The 22,168-nt window shown below is 35.0% G+C and overlaps 1 long non-coding RNA gene across 3 annotated transcripts in view; it reads left to right on the top strand.

The window, feature by feature from the left end:
• Positions 1-19,897, top strand: part of LOC120354017 — a 28,802-nt gene extending 8,905 nt beyond the window's left edge. The window contains exons 1-5 of one of the 3 annotated variants that reach the window (XR_005572770.1): positions 7,554-7,679; positions 9,215-9,333; positions 11,039-11,153; positions 12,854-12,985; positions 16,692-19,897. This is a non-coding gene — a long non-coding RNA (uncharacterized LOC120354017). Of the gene's footprint in view, positions 1-7,553; positions 7,680-9,214; positions 9,334-11,038; positions 11,154-12,853; positions 12,986-16,691 lie in introns of those variants that run through there. The other 2 variants (XR_005572772.1, XR_005572771.1) reach the window with 2 other exon arrangements.
• Positions 19,898-22,168: the final 2,271 nt, after the last annotated feature.

Below are 22,168 nucleotides of genomic sequence, written 5' to 3'. Positions count from 1 at the left end.
AACATGGCAACGCAAAATACTTAGTAGGTTATATGGAGCAAACAGTGCAGCAAAATCAAAATGAAGTTGGTAACAGTGACTGCTGTGGCTGCTATAGTGAGCAGAGGTGCAACGAAGCACAACGCGATAATTATTACTATTATATATTATATTGAGGACAGCAACAGCACAGTGCCACCACAGCCACACACCACACAGCTGCCCCCCGCCATTCAAACACTACTAAGTTATTTGATGGATTTCAGGCAATTTTACCATAATTACCCACTTTTCATATCAATGGTAACTGTAGGAAAAACTTAATGTGAAATACGTGCGCAAAGTCCTCTGCTGCACTCAAAAAACCAAACGTTTCTTTCGGTGCAGCAAACTGTCACTTTGCGCACTAGTTGCACAAATAACTATTTCCCTCCAATGTCTCTACACAGTGATTGATGAAAAAAGTCATTAATAATGAGATAATCTGGTGAATTCAAGATAGTTGTTTGAACAGTGATATACCTCTACATTGTAGAGAAATGGTCTTGCAACTTAGCGAAGCTAGAAAAGGATAGCACTATCTGCTTTGTCGAATGATAGACAAGGATAGCAACACGGAGAAACCTTTGCGGAGCTAGACAAGGATAGCGCTATCTGCTTTGTCGAATGAAAGACAAGGATAGCAGCACCGATTATAATCTAATACTGTCATTATAACGTGGACCTCACTATAGAAAAGGATAGCGCTATGTGCTTTGTCGAATGATAGACAGGGATAGCAAAACGGAGAAACCTTTGCGGAGCTAGACAAGGATAGCGCTATCTGCTTTGTCGAATGAAAGACTAGGATAGCAGCACCGATGATAATCTAATACTGTCATTAAAACGTGGACTCCACTATAGAAAAGGATAGCGCTATGTGCTTTGTCGAATGATAGACAAGGATAGCAGCACATTGTTAATCAGCTACTGCCATTAAACGTGGACCTCACTATAGAAGAGAATAGCGCTATGGTTTTTTGAATGAAAGACAAGGATAGCAACACGATAGCAACGATAGCGGTCTAGACATCGACTAAGCATGTCGCGACATCTCTGAAGATAAGATTATGAATATTTCTGTAATATATTCGCATACTATGGTTAGGTCGACGTTTTAATGTCAGTAGCCTATTTGATTAACAAGTTATTGCTATGTTTGTCTATCATTCGACCAAGTAGATAACGCTATCCTTTTCTAGCAGTCTGGCTCTGCAACTTATCAGATCGTTATTTATCAATGTAGGAATATATTGATGAACAAAATATTTAATCTAATGAAATTTAAAATTTAATATGAAATATTAATTTCAATTATGTTAATCATATTCAATCATTGAAGAATGACCCTTTGGTAGAGAGTTAGTGGGGAGGATATTTTTAATATTCTTTCCGAAGAATGGATATGTCCAAAGCTCCGCCAACTTATGTAGATGCATAACAATATAATTATTATCTATAGTTATTATATTACAAATTGCTTTTTCATATCATATACAGTTCAATAATTATTTTCTTAGTCTATATTATGTCAATTCATCTATAATTTTGTTGTATTGTAAGCTATTGTATATGAGTGTATAAGCCAGTATATTGTAATCTACATAAATGAAGTACTCAATCAATCAATCTCTCTCTCTTCAGTAACAAACAGTAACCACTCCTTCATCTCTCTTCAGAACCACTCTATAAAGCCTGGTTTTCACTAGTAGAGTTAGTGGTCGAGTAACTGGATACTAACTCTACCGAGCTAACTCTACTCTACTTACTTGGTCAAGTAACTGTTTAATTGAGAATAGTAGGTAGGTAAAGTGTGCTGTCTAGTGAACAAAAGTAACCAAATGTCAATACTTTTCAATAAATGAACACTTTTTAATAAATTGTAATAGTGTGAATATTGAGTGGGTATTATTGTAGTTATAATCCTTTGGAAATGAAAATCAGCGGTGCCTCCCCACAACTCTATACCATAAGCAACATGGGAGTAGAAAAGAGCATAATATACCATTTTTGACACCGGTAATGGTTACTTAAACACAGTATTTTACACAGATAAATCTACTTAGACACAGTATTTTTAATGAAATCCAATTCTAATGAAATTGTTTCAAATGGAATTTGCAATTCAGAATTGTATTCTAATGAAATTGAAGACTTGTGTGCTGCATGATACGGTACATTGATAGATAGATACAATATAATTTTGAATGAAAAACACTAAGAAATTGTCAAAAAACCACTGATTTATCGATAATTAGAAAGACCGGTTTCGGTTATTACACCATTGTCAATCTCTGATAAACTGAGAGATAATCTCTGTTTATCAGAGATTGACAATGGTGTAATAACCGAAACCGGTCTTTCTAATTATCAATAAATCAGTGGTTTTTTGACAATTTCTTAGTGTTTTTCATTCAATATGAATAATTACCACAATATCAACTTCTCAACTACACAATATAATTCTCAACAATGAATGATTAGGAGAGGAACAACAGGCTTAAAGCCCAAAACTGTTCCTTTCCAAAATTTGGATAGAAATTGTTATTTAATTTACTGTGTTATACTTTTAATAGAGCACAAAATACTGGTGTTAGATACACGTTCTAAAGTCAGCACCTGATTAACTTATTTGGTGTTGCTATCCTTGTCTGTCTGCAGACAAAGCAGATAGCTCTATCCTTCACCACTCCACACCGTTGCCCAATTGTTTATAGACCATGTAGAAATATGATGATTTTTTCACAATGAAGCACAGATCGGGAGAGAAAAAAAACTAAGAATACCTTGTTCTATTTCTCTCCCAAATTTATAAAAAATGACTATCAAAATATATCATTTCTAAAAATGTAAATTAGATCAAATCAGGAAGTATCTACAATTCAAGTTTATGTGAACCTACAATTTTAAATCACTTTTTACTATTAAAAAGAATGACTTTAGTGAGGTCCACGTTATAATGACAGTATTTTATCAACTTTGGTATTGCTATCCTTGTCTATCAACCGACAAAGCCTGGTACTATCCTTTTCGAGGTCCACAACGATGACAATAATGTTTTTGACAGTGTAGAAATATACCGTACTTAATTAATGCAGAGAATCGGCATCGCTATTCTTCTATCTTTATCCACTGCCATTATAACGTGGACCACACTATAGCAGTCAGATTTTCTACAATAAATGAATTAATAATAATAATAATATAGTGTAACCTGGCTGGCTTAGGTCTGGTGTCAGAGTTTTCAGATCGCAACTGATCAATTTCAGGGCCTCTGACATGACCTAAATGAATCAATCACTCACTGAGAATTGATTCATTTATTGTAAAAAATCTGACTGCAATAAATGAATCAATCACTCACTGTGAATTAGTTCATTTAATGTAAAGAATCTGACTGCTTGTCGTTCTTTTTAATAGCAAAAGGTGATTTAAAAATAAGCAGTTCGTGATGGAGAACAACATTGAAGAATACAATATTTTAAGTTTAGAATAAATGGGACTAGGCCTTTATGTTTGAGTTTAGAATGGGACTATTCATACTCGCTCGAACGTACTGGGTGAGGAAAGTCCCATTTGAAATCATGGGAATTATATTTTCACTGTACCGGATACGTTCACTGAGACTGATATGTGTAAATATAGCTTTATGAACTTGAAAATCATCTTTCAGTGATTCGGAACCCAGGAGCTTTAATGAAGGTAGGTACGTCTATCCTTAGTCATAATATTATCAGCACCATAATAATCTTGAAATCCGTCTCAATGATAGCTCATATGAAAAAAAGTAAATTATTGTGGATTAGAACATTATTTACAGTAGGTCCTAAAAATATTCATTGAAATGTTTTTCTAAAATGTCAAATAGATTTAGAATTTGGGTAAAATGAAAAATTCTATAAGATGAAGCACCAGTTTTCCCAGAATAAAGTCTCAACGGTGGCTCATATCTCATATCGAAACATTGTAGTGCACTTAAATTGTAGATCAGAACATTATCTACAAATAATGTCTAGTAATATTGTTTCTTGTGAAATGTCAATCAGAGGCGAAATTTGGGAATGATTGAGAATTACATCAGATGATGCATCAGTTTTCTTGAAATAACGTCTCAACGGTGATTCATATAGAAAAACTGTAGAAAACATCAATTGTAGAGTGAAATATTATCTACAAATAATGTTCTGTTCAGTTTCTCCATTAATTGTTAGATAGATGCAGAATTTGGGAAAACGAAAAAAAATTCAGGTGTACCAGTTTTTTTGAAATACCCTACCGTCTGAACGGTAGCTCAAATTGAAATTTGTTTGAGACATAAATTATTGATCAAATTATTATCTAAAAATAATGTTCAGTGACATTTTGTCGTAGAATTAAGCGTTAAGTGGTATTTTGTAATAAAAGAAGTGTCTGCTCCGTAAGAAGTCAAATCCTTTGGGTGATTGAAAGCCTAACTGATCCAGCCAGCCAAGCCGAGTTGAGACAATACATTTCTAGAGTAGGCTAGTTTCAGTTCATTATTATAACTAGCTACTTCATTGTATGAATAATCGAACTTTGCTAAGAGAATATTAATGCTTTTCAAACAAAATATCCGAGATGAGCGGAAATTTTATGAGTAATTTATTCTGAAAGCAATTGGACTATTAACTTCTGGATAATTTATTGAAGTTCTACTGTATGCCCAATATAATTAAAAAAGTGGAGGGCTACACTTGAAAAATATAGACATGAATTTCACCTTAATATTGGATTTAGAAAAAATGTAATAATTATGTAAAAGTATAGTGAGGTCCACGTAGTAATGGCAGTGGAGAAAGATAGGAGAACAACGTTGCCGAACCTCTGTCTTGTCAATGCCTTCTATTGACGGTAGCTGATACAGGTTTATTGATGTAATATTAACTGTTCATTGTCGTTTAAAAAAATCAATTATATATTATTAAGCTAATATATAGGAGGAGGTATAGGCCTAACTTATTCTCAAGTATTATAACGAGGTTTTACTGTATGTAGTACGGAAGTATTTTAATTATTATAGATTTTTTATTGATGTTTGTGTTCTATGATATATTTTTTATGTTGAAGAGTTTCCTCACTAATACAATTTATAACTGGATTACTTTAAATATATATATGCATATGCATACATAGGCCAAAATTAGAAAAAAACACAATATTTTACACTTAATATTTCAAATACCAATAGAATTTAGAATGTTCTGGAGCCACTGAAACGCATCTTCTCCAGCATCATGGAGGGGCCGACAGCCCTCCATGATAGGAGTGTTGTGGACACTCAGATGTTAGGTGGTTCATTGATTGGATTTGTCCACATTGGCACAGAGGATCAGATGTGTATCCCCATGCTGTCATCAGCTCAGCACACCTTCCCACCTGCGTCCTGAACCGGTTAAGGCCACACCACTCTCTACGTCTCAGCTGGGTGCCAGGAACAATGTTATTAGGGTCATCCACAAAGGCCTTTGTTCCTGACCTCTCCCTGCAACCATCTCAGTCTCCATAACTCCCTTGCACTTCTAATTTCCTCTTGCTCGTCAAGTCTCAAGTATCTTCTTGACTTGAGGCGCCTTGGTGGAGGGTTAGCCAAATCTCTAGAGACTGGGAGATCCTCATGAATGTGTTGCAACTGGGAAATGAACTTGTTCTTCTTTACCTTAAGATGGGGAATTATAATTCAGAGCAGTAGGCTAGTCTACATAATTTTAGAACTCATAAAAATCTGGATTGAACAAAACAAAATCAAATTTTATGGGAGATTAGGTAGGTACCGTACCGAAGTTGAAAGTACAGTATTTTTATGTCAATAATTATATTTCAGCAATAGGCTACATAGGCCTATAAATTACCATTTATGAACATTTGATTTTTTATTTGAAATTCTTTGTCTTATTTGGAATATTTTATTGAATTCAATGGAAAACTGGGAATTTGATTACATATTTATATTTTGAACAAAGGAACCATATAATTTTTTCAAGTGAATAATAATTGAACCCAGAGTTTCCATGAGTAGAGTTCAGAAAAATATTTTGTCAACATAAAAGAAGAATTTTTTCTACATAAAAAGAAGTTTTTTGTATTATTGTGAGGAGACCATTACAGGTCGTCCTGTGGGTGAAAATGCAACAAGGTAGGTGATTAAAATTGAAGAATATTAAATTTATGTTTTTACTAGCCGTCAGGCTCGCTTCGCTCGCCATATCCGTCTAGCCAGGGGGCTCCGCCGCCTGGACCCCCGACTGGATCGTCAAAAATGAGATCAGCGGGCTCGCTTCGCTCGCCTGCATGTAGCCCTCAGCGGAACCTCTGTACCGAATTTGAACGTATTATGTCAATTTGATCTTGAAAAACACCTGTTACTATATCGGCGTATCTTTGGCGAAGAAAATTCTTCCACCTCAGCTAAACCTGGGTACTGAATTTTTTTAAATATATCTCCATCAATTATTGAAAAACGCAGAAAAGCTGAGAAAACGCTAATTTTTGCTAACTGGATAAATTGGTATTTAGGAGGTCCTGGATAAATGCATTTCAATCTTCAATTGGTGCCAACCTAACAAAGTCAACTCAACTTGATGCCAACCTGACAAAAATATTAATTTAGTTACCAGTTAACAACTGTTTCGAAAAGGTACTCTCTCCAGATTATAGTTCTATATTAACATAATGGTATGAACATTTTTCATTTATAGTTAAGAGAATAAGAAGAATATACATGCTAAAAGACGAACTTTAAACCCTTAAAAACCACCCTTAGAGTTAAAATATTGCCAAAAGATTTCTTAGTGCGCCTCTAAAGGGCCAACTGAACATACCTACCAAATTTGGTCCGGTAGATTTTTAGTTCTGCGAGTGAGTGAGTGAGTGAGTCAGTTAGTGAGTGAGTGCCATTTCGCTTTTATATATATAGACAATAGGCCTATATTAAATTTCGAATTGAAATTTTTGTGAGTGTCTCAAATCTGCGAGATTTCAATTTTTCTATTGTGTGAATATAACCTAAAAGTTTCTGTTCAACTATGTCTTATAGGTGAAAAAAGGTTTAGGATGTTGAGTTTTGGCTTAGTAACATGTTAATATTATATGTAATGTGTTGATTATTTTGGGTAATAATCAATAAAAAGTTGAAATAATCGCTCGTTTGAGATATCTCGCTTTATGAGGTGCCTACAGTGAGGTCCAAGTTAAAATGGCAGTATTTTGATTATAGTTGATGCCATCCGCGTTTAATATTTGACAAAACAGATAGCACTATTCATTTCTAGCTCCTCAACGTTGCAAAATCCGTTTTTAACAATGTAGAAATCAAGACAGACAAACGGCAATGCTCTCATCTTTTTGCCGTTTTAACGTAGACCTCATAATTTATCCTCCGTAATAGCACATGCGCAATCAATTTCAATTTCCTCGAGAGAGACGGTCTTTTGATAGGTCTCGACTAGTGCTGCTACCTAGTGGTCAACATAGAAAACACACGCTCTGCTGACTGAATCTTCAAAGAAGCACACTTCGACACTTGATTTCTTCATTGTTTATGTTTAATGGATGACAGATTTTGACAGTTGAACTTGAAGACGGTTCGGTTGTGTGGTTTGAATTTTATTTATTTATTCACAATATTACATCGGAAACAACAGGTAATGAACCAAATTTTCCTTTTTTTTAACTTTTTCTCGTGTGAATCAAAGTACTCAATTTGTAGATTAACAAAATATCATCATTCTGGCAGTCAATAATTAAAGCACCGTAATTCACAAAACCTAAATCAATGTAGATTAGATATTTTGCCAATTTCTAATACAATTATATGGTGTTGTAAGTGCTACAACAAATGGATACATCGAATGTATTTGATGTTATTTATTGAAGTAATCTGATTTCCATTATTTAGATTTAGGGTCAAGACCAAGACTAGTTGAATTAATTAGATATGCAGTTGTTCAATAATATTCACAAACGTTCAAAGTCAGTTCTAGGTTTTATGTTTGAATATTAACGATAACAAACGTCTGCATATCGTTCGTATTTTATTGTTGAATCCCTATTTTCTGCAAATATAATAGTCTGTTCCTTAAGTTATCCCATGAAGCCAATTTAGCTATTAGTCTCTGCAGACTATTCATCCTTTATGCGGCAATAATTTCCTAGCTTATCATATAGAACAATGTACTGGTCAGGTTATCATTAAGGTGCGTACAGACTTTCGCTCTGCTCCGCAACCAAACGTCACTCCAGCAGAGCGATTGATGATCGACCAGGGAGCAAGAGTGGTTCGACCGCTGAACGCGAGAAGATATAACATCTTCCATAACGTTCATGATAGGTGCGACTGCAGAGCGGGGGAGGAGCGACTGCGGTACGATGGAGGAACGAGGGCGGAGCGTGCGGGTTGGAAGCGCGTATATGTGTAAACAGCTTTATCTGCAGACTGTCTGTCTTACATATTTTACTCCAAAAATTTAGCCCCGTGATTAATCTTGTAAATTTCCTTGTTTAGTTTTAGTATGGAGCTGAGTTGGTTTTAGTTACACAGGCTCTAGAGCAATTTGCAATCATTTTATAGATTACAGTGATGATTGTTCTTAGCAAAGTAATATTCTTTGAGAAATGTTAAAGATGTGGGTAAATATGTTAATTAAATACCCAGCCTCACAAAGAGTTGTCTAAATTAAAGATATTATGATTTTGAGTTGCTCAAATCAATTACTTGACTCAATAAATTAACGTGCTATGGTGGGGGTTGCAAGGTTAGGTTGTTCTCAATTGAATTCAATATTTCTGCTGACAAGTTTTATTATTTTAAAAGCTATTTCAACAGATTAATAGATTTTTCAGCAATACTTTTAGGTCGAGCTTTTGAGATTTCTATCATTGCGTTTTTGAATGTACTACGTGTGGAAAATGCCAAAATTGGGGTGAGTCTCAAACCCAAAACCGCTCTTCTCCTTTGTCTTTTTCATTCACCTTCAAATTTGACTAGTTTGTGTTGAAGCCAGTCGACTTGTTGAGGGTTGTCGGATGAAAGGATGAATTTAGTCGGTGCCCCGATATTTTATATTAATCATGATAGTAGGTTTTACAGAATGTTTTGAATATAATAGATGTTGTGGAACTCCTACATAATTGTAAAAAGAGTTCTATAAATTTCAATGCATTTAATTATTTGTTGTAGGTATGAATGAGATTGGAGGAGGTGGATGCCTGGATGCTGATGTGAGCTGGGCGGGCGGGCATCGTGACGTCACTCCACCCTTCTGTCATCGCCCGAAGCCTCCAAGTAGGGCATGACAGGTGAGTCTTGTCACATGCCTCAGTGGCCCGGTTGCACAAAAGTCTGTTCAATTTTAACAAGCATTAAATGTCACAAAACCAATTGGAAAAGGCTTAAGAGAAGACTTGTCTGATTGGTTCAAGTGGCATTTAACCAACATTAAAATTTAACAGACTTTTGTGCAAGCGGGCTGAATCTTGTAATTTTATTCGATTAGATTTGAAATTTCCAATAAGCTCAGGATTTGCGGCTTTCAATCAATGTGTACTGCAGATGTTGTGCACTTGTATTCAATACGTTGTTCAGCCTGTGATAATTTTCTAGAAGTTGTGAAATTTATAAGCTGCGTTTACACCAAAGTTAATAACAAAATGTTAATAACTTAATCCTCATAGATTCTATTAGATTGAATATAAAGGTGCGTACAGATATACGCGCCGCGAACATGAGCAATTCACTTTTAATCAGCTGATTATATCTGTATTTTTACAGAAACGGAAAGATACAGATATAAAAAGCTTGGCATCAGCTGATTAAAAGTGAATTGCTCATGTTCGCCGCGCGTAAATCTGTACGCACCTTTACTTATCATACATATGATGAACATATGTGTTTGTTAAGTTCCGTTTAATCTAATAGAATCTATAAGGATTAAGTTATTAACATTTTGTTGATAACTTTGGTGTAAACACAGCTTTAGGCCCAGTTGCGCAAAAGCCGATTAAATTTTAATCGTGATTAATTTCATGAAAACCAATCAGAGAAGGCTTTTTGAAATAATTAACGATTAAAATTTAACCGGCTTCTGTGCAGCCCGGCGTTGGTGATTGAATACAGTACATGATCAAGATATTATGATCATGACATTAACCTAGTGAGATATAATTATTTCCATGCTTTCTGTTATTGTATTACATATTTAACATTCTGATGGTGTTTATCCATTCATTTCATTTAATTACAAACATACGTAAGAAAAACTGACATACCCCTTACTATTTCTAACACAGTTTCGAAAAATCTAGTCCAAATTTTCAAGCTGTTTCCAAATTTCTGTTTATGTAAGAGGTTTATGTAACTATCATTGTATGATTTTATGTCAATAACAACATATTAAAATAGAGAAACAATAGCGTAAGTAGATATCCCATGGTATATAGGGCGTTTATGTCGCAACTTTTACTGTTATTTCAAGCCGATTACTGTTGATTATTGTCGAATTTCACTGTTTCGTTGGGGTGAGAGTGTATGAACGGCACAATATGAGAGACTACCAGGCGTCACACAGCTTCACGGGAAAGAATTACATGAACTATCGGCTTGAGATAACAGTAAGAGTTGCAACATAAACGCCCTATACCATGGGATATCTACTTACGCTATTTGTTTCTCTATGATATTATTCACTAAGTCGGGACGGTCCCGGCTGAAGTATGACAGTCGTAAGGCCCATTGACGGCTTAAATTATATATTCAGGCGGTGGGACCTTCCCGCAAGGGACTCCCCACCAACAAAAGCCATACGAATTTACTTTTTTCTATTATTCACTTATTAATAACAACATGTGGTGGAGAAATATAGTAGAAAACCTCTGCTCTGTCGTGTTCTTTAATTTTTTTTCAGTTTCAAATACTGTACAAATATTCTGAGCTGATGAAGAATGCAGTCTTGTCTTGATTTGTGACTTAGTAATTGATTACTAATGTGTTGGCCTATGTTTTCAGGTTGAACGAGTAGTTGATGAGGTGGTCCAGCCTTCACCAGACCTCCCCTCCTCACCCCCTCACCATCTCACCATCACACCACTGTGTGACGAAGCTCCAGACTAGTTCCCATCAGGTAGGCTACATCATAATCTAGAGCATTTTATTTATACAGAGTGACACAGAATAACGGTAACTTTTAAAAACACCATAAAACATTAGTGGGAAGGGCAAAAATAATTTTATTCAAACTAATGCAAAGTTCAAGACTTGCCATTTGAGAATTATTAATAACATCTATCACTTTTTGACAATATTACTTATTTAAAATGGCTTCCTCCTGCACGAATAAACTCTTGAAATCTGTGTTGAGATTCCTGCAACATTTGAGCTGGGATATTGTTAATTTCATTTTGAATCTATTTATTTTTTTCATTGACAATCACAAATCATAATTATAATATAATATAATATAAATTTTAGAAGATGTTAAAAGGTTTGGTATTGAGTTAAAGGAATATTTGGTGAGATTATCCCTGTACTCGTTACAGGAGTTTTTATAATATTTTATGTGTATGACATTATTGTTTGTAACTAGTATTTAGGCTATATTCCTTAGTATTCTGTGACACTATTCATATGTATTTTTCATGTTTATGAATAAAGATTTTTTCAATTCAATTCAATAATGTGATTGGGAGAAGACAACAGGCATAGCCCAAAACTGTCTTCTCCCAAATTTTGTCTGTTATGATTCAACCACAGTTATTGGTCAAGTTGTGAAAACGTTTGATTTGAGAAAGCTTCACAAACAGAAAATCGCAGATGGACAGATCATGGGACCAGGAAACGCAGATGTTGCAGCAATCAATGAGCAGTTTCAAATCAAACGTTTTCGCAACTTGACCAATAACTGTTGAATCATAACAGACAATTCAAAATGAAATTAACAATATACCAACTCAAATGTTGCAGCAATCTCAACACAGATTTCAAGAGTGTATTCGTTCAGGAGGTAGTCATCTTGAAGAAGTAATTGACAAAAAGTGATTGATGCTATCAATATATAATGATATATATTATGGGTTGATGTCAAACGAGGCAAACGACAGAAGAGTCCTGCGATATTTGAGGCCAGCGACGGTAGAGGACTCCTGAAAAAGAGGCCTCAAATGTCGCCTGCGTTAGGCAACAGTTGAGGCGTCTTTAATTGTTGTACAGGCTCGACAGCTGAGACCTGCGACATTTGAGGCCAGAGGACTCCTGAAAAAAGAGGCCTCAAATGTCGCCTGCATTAGGCAACAGTTGAGGCGTCTTTAATTTGTGTACAGGTCCGACAGTAGAGGCCTACGACCGTAGAGGAATCCTGAAAAAGAGGCCTCAAATGTCGCCTGCGTTAGACGACAGTTGAGGCCTCTTTAATTTTTGTACAGGCCCGACAGTCGGGGCCTACGACCATAGAGGACTGGAAAACAGCCCTATTCGGTCGCAGGCCTCCACTGTCGCACCCCCTATAAAACACTGTCAAGCCACTTCAATGCTACTATATATTTCCATTTATTCATTGAATATAAATTACAATAACGGAGTTTAAAAAAAAAACTTGTCAGCCCAAAACTTGAATACTTATAAAGATACAAAGATTGATTACAATGTGTAGTTGACTATTATGATTGTTTTTGATTGAAGCGAATGTATCAAATCATGATGTGTATCAAGTTGAGATGATACTGTATCATATTTTGCTGATACCATATCATGTTGTGGTTTTCATCTTGAATTAAATTGATGTTAATTACTTGACTGGATCATAACGTGGCTGATTTTTGTTTGCAGTGAGCAGAGTGAGAGGAGAGGAGAACAGCACAGCGAGCGAAGTGAGTTCTGAGCGGTTGCATGGAGGAGGATTGTCATTTGGTTGGTGTTGCTAGAGTGAGAGAAGAGATGGAGCGGACGCTGCATTATCAGGTCAGTGTCGACAATATTATTAGCAATTCTACTTTGGTGAGGTCCATATCATTTTCAATAATTAACTATAAAAACTGCATTTCAAACTGAATTGAAAACATTGAGGAATTTGTTTTCAAGTTTGAGCCGTTCATTACTTATAACCCTTCCGAACTCGTCAGTCGGCTCTGCCCCACTCTGCACTACTTGCAATAGTGAGGTCCACGTTATAATGGCAGTATTTGATTAACATTGGTGTTGCTATCCTTGTCTATCATTTGACAAAGCAGATAGCGAATGTATCAAATCATGGTGTTGGGTATCAAGTTGAGATGATACTGTATCATTTAGGTTTGATAATGTGTGGTGATACTGTATCATTTAGGTTTGATAATGTGTGGTGATACTGTATCATATTCTGCTGATACTATAATTATCATATTATGGTTGTTCTTGTTCTATAGTGAGGTCCACGTTATAAAGACAGTAGTTGATTAACGTTGGTGTTGCTATCCTTGTCTATCATTCCACAAAGCAGATAGCGTTATCCTTTTTTATCTCCGCAATGTTTGCCAGATCGTTTTATAACAATGTAGTAATATAATTTATAAAAAAGTATTAGATCTTAGCTGGATGATTGACAAGGATAGCAATACCATTGCTAATCAAACACTGCCATTATAACGTGAACTTCATTATAACACCGTACCGTTGCCAAATTGTTTGTGGGCTATGTAGAAATATAATTAACTACAATAGTTATCTGTATATCTAGAGTGAAAAGTACATTTTTTTGCCCTGTGGGAAAAAGTTTGAAGCCCGAGGCGAAGCCGAGGGCAACAATTTTCCTGAGGGAGAAAAAGTATTTTTATCTCAATATTGTGAATATTTATTATTGAATCTTATAATGATTAACTTACCACATGTAAGGTCCTCACTATGCGGGCGTCTCAGACGAGCCGAATTTCTTTTAGCTCATTTGCCGGATGCATTGTCTCTCAAGGTGCGTACAGATTTACGCGCCGCGAACATGAGCAATTCACTTTTAATCATCTGATGCAAGCTTTTTATATCTATATCTTACCGTTTCTGTAAAAATACAGATATAGTCAGCTGATTAAAAGTGAATTGCTCATGTTCGCGGCGCGTATTATCTGTACGCACCTTCAGGCTGGTCACTAACCGTAGGAAATGCATGATAAAAATGCTGTCATACATTATTGTGTCATCAGCGAAAGGCTTCCAGCTAATTTTTTGGAGTTTACGTTTTTGAGTCACCTATTTTTTGTTTATTCTTTCTCCACTGCTCGTTTGAGGTTAAATTATTTTCTATTATTGTAATTTGTAATTTTCCAGTGGTCTATCTATCATTATTGGTTGTTCATTTTATGTCGGAAGCCTCTAGCTGATGACAAAATATTCATGATGAACATGTGTGTGTGTGTGTGTGTGTGTGTGTGTGTGTGTGTGTGTGTGTGTGTGTTGGTGCCTGATAGACATGCTTTTATCCTACCGTTAGGCCTCTTTCACACGATAGGAGACGTGCAACTTGAACACTGAACAGTGTTCTCGTTTTTTTGTCGAAGTACATTGAGTCAAATCGTGTCTTTCACATGGTGACTCCTATCCAGGAACCTCGTTTTGTCACGTCTTTTCCCCTCGAGGCAAGCAGAGGCAAGATCTAACAACTGTGCCGACGTTTCCACAAAGTATGACTCATCACTTTTTTCTCAAAGTCTAACTTCCTTAAAAATAAAGATAGAAGATTTCTGATTTCGGATTTGGATTCAGCGACCCCAAATTCTTTAAAGCGTAAGTCCCGTTTTCGAAAATATCCGAAAACAAGGAAGTTATGGCTGTTTTTAATAAAGCTTTCTATTATCATATAATTATACGGTAAAAACGAACAGGTACTGTACTATACAGTACGTAAGTACTCTAGCTATTATAATACAACTTACACTGTATTCGTGTAGGAAATTTGGTAGGTTATTTATCTTGATTTCTGAAAATACCCCAAAATAAGGGAGTAAGATAACTTTGAAAAACCAAAGTTTTCCTGCCGATTGAAGAAACATTAAAAATTAGTCTAAGACATATTATGTCTTAGAATAAAAACGTGTAACAAATATCAGATCACTATTCAAGCTATCAAGCTTTTCATAAATTTCATAAGTTTGTGTCGACGGTATATGACATAAAAGGCAAATGCTCGCGCTTGGTCCATAGTTCTACGACTGAGGAATGAGGATTTAGGTCAGCAACTAAAATCGACAAGCCATGATTGTCAATCTTACTCATGATACAAAGCTTTGTACTATGATACATGGTTTTCATTCCGTATCATTCTTTAATAAAAATAAAACAAGATTCTGGTTTCAAAAGCATCAAAGTCGCCAGGCTGGTCTGAGCTATTCATGACTTTTTTTCAGTATGCATTATCAACTCAGCAGTTCTAATACACAGACATCACTACTTGGAATGCCATGACATTTTCTATTCTCTCAATTCCTATTATTACCATAGATCGATTCAGATCAGCACAATGTATACTGTATGTTCATAATAGATTTTTCTGATTGTAAAAAGAAATAGTCAATAATTGCTGGGAATTTAAAGTGATATTCAACGATTTGAACCTGATAAATTGGATTGTTGAATGACAATTGAAATTCAGTGAATTTTACTGTACAACATTCCTTTTCCTCCTATTTTATTGGGTGATGAGTGGAGATGATTTATGATTTCATATTTGGATTCATCTTTTCATAGTTCAATATTGTTTTGGAAAACTAGAATTTTTAAAAATTAAAAATGTTTATGTATAAACTTCTCAGGTGTTCAAAAACTTCTTAAAACCTTTGCCTGTCCCTTTGTGAGGCAGGAGTATTATTATCTTAGTATGTACTATATAATCATATGATAATGGAAAGCTATATTAAAACAGCTATAACTCCCTTGTTTTCGGGTATTTTTGAAAATGGGACTTACGCTTTAAAGAATTTGAGGTCGCTGAATCCAAATCCGAAATCAGAAATCTTCTATCTATATTTTTAAGGAAGTTAGACTTTGAGAAAAAGTGATGAGTCATAGGTTTGAGCAAACGTCGGCATAGTTGTTGGATCTGTCGGCTTATTCGTAAGATCCCCATGTGAAAGTACAGGAGAGCTGCAAAATATGAAATATGATCTTCCGTAATATGATATTCCAGGAGCGAGGTCTCTGCCGTGTGAAACTGGCCTTAGTGGCCTGTCTAATAACTAAAACTATACTATAAAAGCGAAATTAACGCTCTCCATAAGAGGCCATGCATTTTCTGAAAATTCGCGAAAGAAATTCAGTGCATATGTCGCCAGTACAGTTGGGACCTTGAGGCCAAGCTACATGAGGCATTTTTTAGACGATTCGGCATTGAAAGAAGCTCTCCGATTGGGTTGGCGTTCGGGGATCAGATGATCAGCCAATCAGAGAGCTTCCTGCCCTGCCGACGCGTCTCTAAAACGCCTTATGTGGCTTGACCCTTATGCTGAGGCTCTTTTGCTGCTGGTTGATAGACGTCCCCTGTTGTAGGCCTACTGTTTGTCGAAAATAGACGCTCTTCATAAGAGGCCATTTATTTTATGAAGATGCACAAAATAAATTCAGTGCATATTTCGACATTTATCTGAAGTGGCTAAGGCTTATTATTTTGTTATAATGTTAATGGTGGTTTGTATTTTTTTTATAGGACATGGAGGAGAGAGACAGACAACGCCAAAGGATGGCCTGCTCAAACGGAACAGTAGGAAGAAGAAGAAAGATAGAAGACGCAGAAAAGAAGATAAACTTTAACAAAATAGTGGGACTCTAGTGTAAGAGTTTATATAAAATGAAAACTACAAACATTGACATTGAAAAGTGCATAACAGTGAATTATTGATGTGAAGTGATAGTGAAACGACTCGAATTTACTTTCATTTTCAAAAGACGTTGAATTGATTTGTATTTTGTTTGTTTGAGATGTTGTTGATATTGTGCATGTTTTGCTGTATATTATAAATGCCCATGGGGGGTGGGTATTTTCAGGCATCGCGGAGGCAGCTGCACGGACGGACTGCGCAGAACTTCAATCAAGGTAAAAGTCAGCTCTCGACCGATTCTAACAGTTCAGTCTAGTTTTTTAAAATTTTTATTTCTTGAAGTTTTATTTTGGATTCATTTTTTTCCAGATCTGATTAATTTTCTCCTCTTTCAGTGAGTTGATAACATTATTAATCCACTAAAATAGGAGAAAATTATCAACTTTGAATTTCACTTCTTAATCTATTTAAGTCCTAAATTTTATTCTTTTCTTGAAGAAGAAATTAGTGTCTTGTTGAACTGTTAGATCGGTCCTGGGCGACTTGTGTGGAATTAGTAATTGCATGTCTGGATCATCACCCCCTAATTTTTTTCAGCTTTTATACTTTTGAATTTGTTTTTATTTTCAGTTGCCTTGGTTTTTCTTTAGTTGTTTCCTTTTATTATTTTTTTTTAACTTCCCTGCTCTTTATTTTTTTTCAGTTTCTTATTTTCAGTTGCTTTGGAGGTGAACCTTCAGTTCAAATTCAATATCGAAGTATATGTCGATAAGGGATGTTTTGTTTAGTTTGTTTCTTTTGATTTCTTCAAAACTGTCCCCGATTTTATTTCAGTTTTTTATATTCAGTTTGGCATTTTTCTTCAGTTGTTCCTTTTCATTTCTTGTTAACTATCTCCATCTACTTGGAGTTTTTCATATTTATTGTACTAAATTAGATTAGATTGTAAATTTCTGGGGTGCTGCCACACTGTTTGCCTTTTTTCAGAAGGAAATCGTCGTCATCATTAATTTGTTTACTGTTTTTGTCTTTGTTGTGTGTTGTTGCATCTCTCAAAATATTGTAATTTTTTCAATTGTAATAAGTTTGTACATTGTAAAGTGTAATTTCATGTACTCCCTTCCTTCTCATTGCAGCACCATCCATTCATATTTCTAACTTTGTCACTTTATCTCCTCTTTTTTCTCAATTTCGTTTCCAACTTCTTGGCTTCCCGATGATTCAAAACCTACCTTGACCTGTAGGTCCACTCATCTCTCATCATTATTCATTCTATTACCCACCCACGCACAAGCCTAGAGCTCATGTGGGCATTATCCAATTCATTTCTTTCATTTTCAATTCCTCAATTGTTTTACTATTTCCGACCACCTTTCGTATAAAATGATCTTTCCCTCACTTTAGCTGCATTTACACCAAAGTTATTAACAAAATGTTGATAGATTCTATTAAATTGAACGGAACTTGACAAACACATAAATGTTCATCATGTGTATGATAAGTTATGTTCAATCTAATTGAATCCATAAAGATTATTAACTTTGGTGTAAACGCAGCTTTTATGAATTCATTACTCTCAAATTGTAAACCCCTAAATCTAAATTAATATCAAAATTAAGTTCCCAATCTTCAGTGTAACCTGAATCTTTGTCTATTTGAAGAGCCGTCTCTGCTAAGAATAATTTTAATCTCACTTAATAATTAAAATCCCACTTAATGATAATTAAAATGCCATTCAATAATATAATAATCCCGTTTGAAACTAGGTCCACTTACCTCTCATTATCATTCTATCTATTTTACCCACGCACAAGCCTGTAACTTATGTGGGAATCATATTCTGCTTAAAAATCGATTCAAAATCTAAATTTTGATCCATTTTTAAACATAAATTTACACATTCCTTTCACCCTACCACATTGTCATTAATTTTACTCCCATTGTAGTAATCACCTGAAATCAATCGTTAGTTTCTTTTTAATTATTATTTAACGAGAATCCCAATTAAATGCTGTAAATCAGCATTTAATTGGGATTTTCGTTAAATAATAATTATACATTAACTAGCATTTGAACAAATGCAATCTCTAATTTAATTCCATCTGTAGATTAGTTTCTTTCCCTAATTCCAAGTTCACCAATATTAACTAGGAACTTAATTTTGATATTAATTCAGTTGTGTCTCCATCATCCATTATTCTGTCTCTCTCATTGTATTATTGTTTGTCTCACCACCATTCCTTACTAATTTCATTTCTCTCACCCCCCCCCCACCCACCATACCAAGCAATTCTTACTTACCTTATTACCTCGTATTACCTTCACTTGCCTCTCCCCCCCTGCCCACTACATCTAATAATATTATTCTCCCCCTTCCTGTCATCTACATGAAATTATTTTCAGTTATAGTTTAACTTTTTCTTCTCATATTGTTTTCTTCAATCTATTAATTTAAACTAGAATTGAACTGTTCATTACCCAAGTGTTGTTGACTGCACTCAATGAACAGTTCAATTCTAGCTTAAATTAATAGGTTAAAGTTTCGTATTGTATTATCATAGAGTATTTATCTTACTTCTTAGCACACTTTCTACTTGCATTGCTTTTCAATTGTTCCAATAATTAGCATGAATATTGTGACAGATGCAACAGCACTAGTGTGGTAGCACTCCTAGCTTATATTCTCCCCCCACTCTTATGGCCTAGACATGCACTTACCAATACCATTGATTTATTCCACTTCTGGAGGGGCACCACCCTCTTCTATTCGTTCAAGTGAGTGTTGCCCCTTGGAAAGGGGAACCACTCTTTTTTGCCCCCTCAGGGGAACTTTCCCTCTCCCTTTCGAGGGGGAAGGAGAGCCCCCTCTGGGGGATTTGTCCCTCTCCCTTCTGGGGAGGGAAAACTGTCACTTGGCTCTGAGTGGTCCAATTAGGCTCAATGCGCCCTTTGGCGTGGGTGGGACCACTCGCTACATTGGGGGGGGGGGGCAGGACCGCTTGGAGCCAGGTGCCAGTATTGGACGTTGAGGTTAGTGCCCGGTTTTTTTTGTGGGCCTATCCGACAGTAAACGTTTCACTGTAAACCTGAATCTTGAGAACGAGGACAAGAAGGGAATAAAAAAAAATTGGAATTTTTTTTTGCTTCGTATATATGTATATGGTTGGTAAAGGGTATGTATATACACTAGAATAAAAACAATGTGTATATATATATGTAATCAATCTTTATTGGTCTATGTACAATGAATAAATACATAAAAATCTCACATGTGTATTGCTATCCTTACTATCCTATCCTAGACTACTAGAGAAGTAAAAGAAAGAACGCCAAATTTGGCATTCCCAGCGATACAGGATGAGTTATGCGGCTTCAAACATGAAATTTGCAAATTTTCAAACGGCCATATCTAATGGACGGTAAGGAATTTCGCCAATGTGATGACATTATATTGTTTCTCTCGTCAAATATTATTTCATTGCTGAGAGTTTTAGCGATTTTAATTAATTTTTGGATTCATGAAAAATGAATCTGTTACCTGTTGCTTTTTTCTGCTGTGCTGTTCTAATTCTCATCCAATACAAATGAGCTCAGTGGTCACAAAAATCCTGAGAAATTTGAATTTCCCGCTCAAATTAGTCAGTACCTCTTGCATGTTTCTGTTGCCCTGGTAGTATTTTAGTTGGCTTTAATTCTGTACCAGGGAGTCAGAACACTTGAAGAGGTAGCAGGATTTTTCAACGCCTTCCAATGCAAGCATAGACAACCCGCAACACTGATCTACTTTGTGTACCTCTTGCATGTTTCTGATGCCCTGGTAGAAATCTGGTCATTTCTAATATGCAAATGAGCGAGCTATTTGAGCGGGAAATTCAAATTTCTCATGATTTATACTATTTGAGCGGGAAATTCAAATGTCTCATGATTAACAGGAAATTCAAATTTCTCATGATTTATAATATTTGAGCGGGAAATTAAAATTTCTCCTGATTTATACTATTTGAGTGGGAAATTCAAATTTCTCATGATTTATACTATTTGAGCGGGAAATTCAAATTTCTCATAATTTTTATGTTACTACTGAGCTCATTTGTATGTTAGAATTGTTAAAGCATAGTTAAGTTAAAACATAGCAAGTGGTAACTGAGGCATTATACCGATTATTGCTTACACACATTAAATACTATATGTGTTTAGTTCAGTTGATAATGTGTTTTTATTTTCAATTTCATCAAATGTAAGACTTTAATTTGGTACCAAAATCAAACAAATCCGACCATCCTTTCAGAGTTTCCAAGATAATTTACATCATTTGAATTCTGGAAACAGACGGAAAAAAAGGTAGGCCAAGGAACAGGTGGGTGGACCGAGTGAGAGGATGGAAAGAAAGAGCCATGAACAGAGAGGAATGGAGGCGTGTTATGGGGGAGGCCAGGGCTCACCTAGGGCTGTAGCGCCGGATAAAGCAAGAAAAGAATTCTGGAAAAATAAGATTTATTGGAAATAAAATTCCAATGCAAGTAAGTTACATTCTTATCCAAAGCAAAGAAATAAATCGAGAAATAAATAGAGGTTGTAAACGATTAGAGTCTCAAATATGATGCGAAATTGTCACAGTAACAATAAATAAATAATAAATATACATCAATCTAACTAAGCCTAATAAATTCGGAATAGAATTGATAAAGTTGGCAAATCTTTACAAAAATTGAGTACAAATGAATATTTATAGCATTTAAAATTAGTTTACAACTAATTACACAGGTTATTACTATATTTTACAAATTCACAACTTTAAGAAAAGTATAAAATCTATTTGGAATGAAAAGTTTAGTTCAATAATTTTTCATTTTCTATATTAATCTGTAATAATTTTGGTAGTTTTTTCATAACTTTCGTTTTCATGGGCAGTAGGTGTATTTGACACTTTAATATTAGAAAATAAACATGCAAGTTGTCAACTTTGATTTTTCAAAGTTGTGTGATTCAAGTTTGTAGAGCGAGAGAGAGAGAGAACTTTCAGGATTAACGTTGTGAAATTTAAAGAGTTAATTAAAATACAGAATTGAAGTTAGTTTATAAAAAGCAATAGCTTACGTTCCAAAACTAGTTCAAATTTTAATAAATCTTAATTCACTAAATATCGAAAATCAGATTATTAGAAAAATAATCGTTCTAAATCGCACAAAATTTGTATAAATTTGCAATACGGGTAAAATATGAATGTCTTTTCAAACATCAGAAAAATGATCGTTCTAAATCGCACAAATTTTTTATAAATTTGCAATAAGAGTAAAATAATTATTGCTTTAATTATAGTACAATAATAAATTATGGAGCAAAACACTTCAAACAGTCTGAATTG

The sequence above is a fragment of the Nilaparvata lugens genome, chromosome 13 (assembly GCF_014356525.2).
Source record: "Nilaparvata lugens isolate BPH chromosome 13, ASM1435652v1, whole genome shotgun sequence".
NCBI lineage: Eukaryota > Metazoa > Arthropoda > Insecta > Hemiptera > Delphacidae > Nilaparvata > Nilaparvata lugens.
This window is presented reverse-complemented; position numbering and strand designations above follow the sequence as displayed.